This window comes from Lactuca virosa, chromosome 6 (assembly GCF_052849685.1).
Source record: "Lactuca virosa cultivar CGN04683 chromosome 6, Lactuca_virosa_CGN04683_v6, whole genome shotgun sequence".
In the NCBI taxonomy this organism is placed as follows: Eukaryota; Viridiplantae; Streptophyta; class Magnoliopsida; order Asterales; family Asteraceae; genus Lactuca; species Lactuca virosa.
Genome location: NC_136431.1, coordinates 268234228 through 268242190, shown reverse-complemented (window position 1 = coordinate 268242190; position 7963 = coordinate 268234228). Strand labels below are relative to the sequence as shown.

At 35.4% G+C, this 7963-nt stretch overlaps 1 pseudogene across 1 annotated transcript; it reads left to right on the top strand.

The window, feature by feature from the left end:
* On the top strand, positions 1–727 carry LOC145120706 (root allergen protein-like; annotated as a pseudogene). Its single transcript, XR_013714317.1, has 2 exons — positions 1–246; positions 380–727. The product of XR_013714317.1 is annotated as a root allergen protein-like (transcript).
* The last annotated feature ends 7236 nt before the right edge of the window (positions 728–7963 follow it).

Sequence of the window (7963 nt, the reverse complement as noted above, 5' to 3'; positions counted from 1 at the left end):
CTCAAATCTCAACGCAACAAATACATTCATCTTCTTACTTTTCATTTTTTGGAAATTAGTTAATAATGGCTGTCATCACCACTGAAGTTGAGATCTCTTCTTCCCTTCCGTCTACGAAACTTTTTAAAGTCTATGCAGATTTCGACACCCTCGCGCTAAAGGTCGACCCGAAAGCATTCAAATCCATTAGCATTATCGAAGGTGATGGTGGTGTTTGAAGCATCAAGAGTATAATCTTCGGGGATGGTTAGTATTTCGTAAATAACTTATATTATGTGTTTAGTATATATTATTCATGTACCGGAAGGATCTTATAATACATATTAGTAGTTTTTTTTTCATATATGGTTCCATAATGTGTTTTGTAATGTATGTCTAGGTGTTCCTTATAAAAATTCAAAGAACAGAATCGATGCCATCGACACAGGCAATCTAAGTGTTAGTTACACAATCTTTGAAGGTGATGCGTTGTTAGGCATTATTGACTCGGCGACTCATCATGTTAAGTTCGTACCATCTCCTAACGGTGGATCGGTATACAAGCATACAACTGTGTTTAATTGCAAACCTGATGCCCAGCTAAGTGAAAATATTCTTAATGGTTCCAAAGAAGCATATAAGAACACCTTCAAGGCAATTGAGGCCTATGCCATTGCTCATCCCGAAGCTTACTAATATCTTTTTAGCAACCATGGTTTTCAATAAAAAATTGCTTTGATTATACATCGCTAAAGATGCAAATGATTTCGTTCTTGTGTTTTTCACCAAAATAAATGGATACTTTGTTGCTTTCATTACTAGTGATGCCATCATTGTAACTCATAATAATAATAAATTAAAAATTAAAAGCTATAACAATTTATCTATGTAGGATTTTTTTTTTGTACTCAAACATTAAGTGATGTATAAAATAATGACCGAATTCGGTATGATGTAAACAAAAAAGATTCTTAATTTAATGTTTAAATTAACTGTGTAACAATGACTAAATGATATGAAAACTAATGTGAAGTTAACATGAGTTTTAATGAAAGAAAAAATAAACCTTAAAGTTTTCTCCTCCTACGTTGCAATTCTAAAAGAGAAAAAATAAAATATACCATAAATTTTAAAATGATGCAAAAAGGCAGATGGTACATCGGTGGCTTTAATTTTTGTGGGGTTGCTTTGAAAATTGAGAATTTTCAGTAACATGTAACCGTGTTATGGCAATGCTGAATACATTAAGAAGTTTAAAATCACTTAAGTCATAATGTTTCAAATAAATAGGAAAACGAGATCATGTATCTTTATGCATTATGTTATGTATCCATATTAAGTCGATAAGAAACAATTTCATCGTACTAAAATCATAGAAGACATTTATAATTTTGCTCAACCATGTTGTGCCCTCCTTCGTACTAAGACCCTTACCATTTAATTCACTCAGGTTTTGTTGGTTCCTCTTCCATCTTCACTATTAGACTCGGAACACCATGTTTTCAACATAAAATGTGACCTTTCTTCATCCCATTTTTCCATGTCTACCGGTAATCTAAATTCAATTTTGCTAAGATTCCCTTCGAGACATGACACTTACCTTGAACCAAGTTTCAGTCGAAAAGTGCTAAAAATTACGATTTGTCGGTGAACCGTCGACACTAGTTTCAATAGGTTTTACACCGGAAAATTCGATAAGAAACGACCGTTGAAAAATAACTTTCTCATGTCTCCAATAACCTAAATGGGTTTCTCCCCACGGATGTATTGTTTTTTGTTTTTTGTTTTTTTGTTTTTTTGTTTTTTTTGTCAAAACAACATCCGTAAAATGGGTTTTCCAATGGATTATTGATGGACTTGTTTGTCGTAAATTGATGCGTTGTAAGAGGGGGTCTAGACGTTTCTTCAACGATATGAAGAGGTCATACGGGATTTTTTTTGTTTGGTAGATAACAAATTAAAACTTAATTGCTTGAGTATTTAAATTATAGTGATGGAATGATAGATAATGACAAAGTAGTGTCTAGAAGTTAGTTGGCTTCGTTCGACTTCATTTAATTCATAAACTTTATAGCTTCTAGGGTATTGGAGTAGATACATTTTCCTCGTGAGGGTATGGAAGCTGAAGAAAATAATGAATAGACAAGTCACTTTTATAGTGTTGCGTTGTGAGATTACTAAAATTCCCGGTTTTGAGAGTTTTTAGGGTTGCGTTTTTTTTTTCGTTTTTCTTCTGTTCAATAAGTGATAGCTTCATTTGATTACTTATTTTTATAGTTTATTTTTAGTTAAAACCATCTCATTTTAGTTAATCTTCATGCATATTTTCTCTTTTTGTTATTTTTCTCCTTTATCGGGTGTTTTCCAGTCTTTTGAGCTTAATTGCAGGATTTACCGAAAACTATTTGTCATTGGAGGTATGGAAGGAGTGCTGGACTTTTGGAGGCTTGCGGTTTGCTTGTGGACTTGAAGTGGTGCGATTGGGCTTGGTGTCAACATGATCGAGAGAGCAAGTTGGACTTAATTTTAGATGAAGAATGATGACGAGGTGAAGAGAAATCGAGCTATGGAAGATGAAAGGAGCAATAGAGCATCTTGGAAGAGTTTGGAAGCCATAATTGGGCTATCAAGAACTTGCACAAATAGGTTGGACCACGGATGAGAAGAGTAATCTAGAATTGCCAATTAAATGGGCCAAAAAGCCCATTCAGCAGAATCCACGCGGTCCGCATGGATTTACAAATGGTCTGCGTGGATCGCACTGTGAAGGACCCGGATTTTAGCCTTTTGCCTCTATTTGGGGAAAGTTGGTGAGTTACTTTTGAGCATCTTTTTCATTCGGATTTGAGGACCTTTTGACTGAGTTTTGGAGGAAGAAAAGGGGGGAATTTTTGGGAGAAACGCACACATTTTACTCTCTAAGAAGATTTAAATATTTGTGGATTTCTTTCATCTTTCATCTTGAACAATGTTTGGTATCTCTAATCTCTCTTGTTTTTCTTTAATCTTAGCCATGCTAGGAGATTTACCATTTGGTTGACTTGGATGTAATTGCTTGAATGTTTTGGTTATTTTGAAGAACTCCATGAACTTGTGTTGAATATCTATGATTATATTTTCTATGAAAACTTCCTTCATGTTTATATATCTCTAGTCATGAATATTGATATGTGAATGTTATTTTTGTTGGTTAAATTCTTGGCTAAGTAATGGGTCTTCAATTTAACAAGCAACAATTAGTTTAAATGTTTGTTTTCATTTCATTTAGACTAGGAAAATATTTTCTCCATAGTAGTAATGAAAGCAATAGATTACTCTTTGGACTTGGTGATTCTTAAAACCTAATGCTAACTGATTTTCACAAAATTACATGCTTCATTAGTTTTGTGACTTTGAATTAGTAAATGTGCGATGAGCTTATCTAGCCATTTTAATATAAAAGAAGAGTTGAGGCAAATTATGCTTATAAATTGCTATAGCAAAGTTAGATTTTTAAACACAAGTATTGTACCTTGGTATTCTCATGATTATTTAAACAAATGTTCAAGTAATGAAAGCCCAATGTCAACCATCTTTCTCTTATTGATTTTACATCAATCTTTGCTTTTGTTGAATTGTGTTTTTAAGTATTAGTGTAATTCTAGTTTTCTTTTAAACATCTCAAAAGATCAAAATCCCCCAATTTTATTTTTATTGTTATTTTTCAAGTATTTTTACATAGAGATTTTTCATAGAGTTATAAAATTGAACCAATCTCCACGGATTTGATCCCTTTACCACTATACACTATTTTAGTGTGTAATATTTAGGGTATTAATTTTGTTGGCCTCGACAACCACCAAATTTTGGCGTCGTTGCCAGAGATTGGTTTATATTTAATCAGTTTGTTTCTCTATGCCTAGATCTCATTGTGCAGGTACTCTAGTTTAGAACTCAAAAATTGAAAAAAAATATGGTTTGGAAATGAACAATCCTTGCATTAAAGCCCAACCTTCTGAGCTAGCTCAGTTAGTTATGATGATTGGAAGTGACCAAAGTGTGCAACCCACAACTCTTCCTTGCGATAATTGCGCCCAAAATGGACATCATTTCGATATGTGTCCATATTTACAAGGAGAATGGGAAGAAGTGCAAGAAAGGGGAAGCTATTACTGTTCAAATCAGTGGAGTTATGATCAACCTCAACATGATCAATGGTGGGACAACAAGCAAGCTTGGGGATACTACCAATACCAAAGCCCATACCAAGCTTGGAGAAATAACCAATACCAACCAACTCCACAATTCCAACATCCATATCCTCCACCTCCTCAACAACCTGAAACGCCAAGCATGTCCTTAGAGGAGATTGTGAAGAGAATTGCCACTTCTACCCAACATTTCCAGGAAACAACGCAAGCTAGCCTCAAAAGCTTAGAGCAACAAATAACACAACTTGCTCAAAAAATAAGTATAATGGAAGCTCAAGATAAACTACCATTTGAATAGAGCCCATGACATAGTGCATGTGCTATTCCTTTGAAAGATGAGAAATTTTTTGATGCCCAAGAGTGTTATATGGAGAAGTGGAAGAAGAAGTAGAAGTGGAAGAGGCTATCAAGGAGGAAGAAGAAATTAAGAAAGATGTCAATGAAACTATAGAGGACGTGTTGGGGGTTAACAAAAGAGAGTTTGAACCACCCACTACCATTGAGAAACTAACTTCAGTGGTAGAACAACCACAAGAGCCGAAAACGCTAAATCTGTCGGACCCTTTAAAGGGTACATATCCCGAGAAGGAAGACGCCCAACCGGTCACCAAATCGACCACCATGTCAAAGATGGAAGAGTTGGTCACCTTACTAAACAAGTACAAGAAAGAATACGGTTGGATGATTGCTATTATCAAAGGTCTAAGTCTGATATGGTTCTCCCGTAAAAATAAAGTCAAATACAAGAAAAGAGTCATAATGGAGGTGTAGGGATTAAAAAATGTCGACACGGGGAAAATCTTGAAAGTCAATGGGCATCGTTTGAAACCTTTCTATGAAGGTTTTAATGCAAATGTCCTAGATGTCATCCATGTGGATGCCCCGGTATACTGAAATTGAGAGGGGAAGTACGTCTCGCCAAAGACGTTAAAGAAGGGCATTTTTGGAAAACTTAATGTTTTCATCTTTTCTAATTCCCAATAAACGTTTTAGATAAATCCTTTTTGCATTTCACATTTCTTCTTCCTTCTTGTAGTGAAAGAGTGTTGAATTTTAAGCCCCGATGTTCATTTTGGTCAAGGGCGAAGAATTGAGAGGTTTCAGCAAGACACACGCGGTCCGCGTGTACTCGAGGGGTAGTCCGCGTGGGTTATACAAACGGACAGCGTGTGGCCAAAAAAATTGACCGCGTCATTCTTCAAATATAGATGGTTATAGACCTTTTTACGCGGACCGCGTGTGGTCGATGGGTCATCCGTGTGGGTTATTGAAATGGTCCGTGTGTACTCCAAAATCTGTCCGCGTGGATTCGTTGACCAGCTTTGACTTCCATTAACTTTTGACCAAATAACTTAAGTGACATGCAATCCTTCTTCTTCATTATCACACCAGTTGTTTCGCTCTCTCTATGCATTCTTTCTCTCTCAAGAATCAATACTCATATCCTCCTCCCGATCCCCCGGTTTAGGTACTTTCGCCTCGCCCCAAGCATTGAGGACAATGCTTATTTCTAAGCTTGGGGTGGGTTATTCCCTTTTTTTTTGCTTTCTCATGCATTTTAACTTAGGTTGCATAGCATTTTAGCCTTAATTTGCATTCATTTTTTTTATAAAACTCCAAAAAGATTTTATTTTCTTCTTTTTCACTTTTTATTTTTGCATGAAATTTAGCTTAGGGCATTAGCATTCATACATTTTTGTTGTCTGTTTATTCTCACCCCCCTTGGATGCCATGTAACAGGTTCATAGTTATTGTATCATTATTGGTCTAGGATCTTGTTGTTATCTCACACATCGAATCGGGACCATTAGTCATAGTTTGGGACTTCATACTTGGGATCAACTGCTGGAGCTTAAAGGGGTAAGTGATCATGGCCAGGTAGTTTTCATGAAGAATTATACATGCAATACTAACAACTGTAGGATATACTATAGCAATGGATGTTTTTAGCCCTGCGGTCCATGCCGCTGAGAGGATCACACATGATCATGTTTGAATCGTTAGGATGAAGCACTGGTGCTTGTCCCCGAGTAGAATCTATATCCGGTCTCTTTACATCATCATATTTTTTTGTGATTTCCTTAGGTTTTTAGAGAGTCTTTTAGCCCACATTTGGGCATTTTAATTATATTTGGAAAATCTCAATTTTGAAAAGGAGCCTATATCTCTATGCTTCACACATGGTCATTTTCGCACTTAGACCATTCGGATTATTATTATTATCTTTCGGTTCCACTTACATAATTTTGGGAACCAAATTTCGAGTCAAAAAGTTTTCTTCATAAAAAAAGTCGATATCTTAGTGCACTACCTTCAAGTATGTGTTTTGTATTTGAAAAAAAAAAAGAAACAAAAAAAACCCGAAAAGCTTAAACAGGCAATCCCAAGCTGAGATTATCTTAGATGGGTAACCGGTTCATTTATTGAACAAATTTTCTTACATTTTGGTCACCCGACGTTTGATATTCATTTATATAGGTTTTTTTATTGTATATAGATTGAGTTGTTTTCGCAAATTGGTGATGTTAAGGAGACTGTTGAGTCGGATACTACGGGACGTTTGGGCCAACACTAAGTGAACTGATTCCTACAACGGTGCCCGAGCGACGAAACCCAATCACACTTGAGAGTGGCCGACAGACGTGAGATCACGCAACTTTCGTGATAAGAGTGTACACTTAAAAGAAGAGCTCCACAAGAGCCCATCCATTCGCTTTCTCCCTGCTACAGATGTTCTTCATTGTATGCATGTTCCATTGAGGTTGCGACTGACCATCCCTCCCTACTCACCTGTAGGAGTAGTCCAAACTGTGGTTTATGGTTTCATTGTCATCGGATAAAAAATTCTTGCGATAATAATGAGATCAATTCTGACCATGTTGACTAACGGTGATCAGGTTCTATAGTTCTATCCATTCTTTTTATTTTTTTTAGGATAGTTCGTCCCAAGTTCATTTTAATCTTGTCTTACTTGAGGACAATAACAGTTGGATGAATTGTTTTGCTCGGGATTTTTTTAAACTCGGTTTTTGAGGGAGAAATGTCCTTGGTAGACAGGTTAGTCACATCATTTGCAAATACGCGGTATATGCAATTTTTGTCGGGAAACAGAATTTTTGTTTTGTAACATATATATGTTATATTGTTGATGATGGTGGAATCTTCTCAACTGGACACATTAAACAGACGATGCGTTCCAGAACAAAACATTAGATGATATGGTGGTACATGAAAATTTTAATATTTATTAAGCTGTAGTACTTCTTAATTTTGGTTATTTTCTAGATGTAAGTTTTAAATTTTCTCAGGTTGACTAGTTAATAAAACCACAATTGATTGCTTATGTTGTTTAACGTCTCATGACTATCTACATGTTAAATATTTTCATAATAATATTTGTTGGATATTAAAACATTATATATTATATGGAAGAGAAGCTGGATAAAATTGTGACAAAATACTTTTCCAAAATCAATCGTTCGTATAAATGAGAAAATCTGCTCCTCGTGATACATGAATAATATATTTGAAGGCTGCCATTCATAGTCTTGGTTTCATACGTCAATAAGAATAACTTAAGTAAATTAGATATGACAAAGTTGTGGAGAATAAAATAGTTCTGCTAAAAGCATATATAAAATGAGAACGTGTTCATTTATTAAGTTAAACGTGGAAGTGGTGGGGTCCACAATGAAGAACTCATGGGAAGAGTATTCAGCAATGCCAATGAACATCTAGAAAACATTAGATGTTTGTTTATCCAGCCTTCCAACCTTATAAATACCTCTATCCTT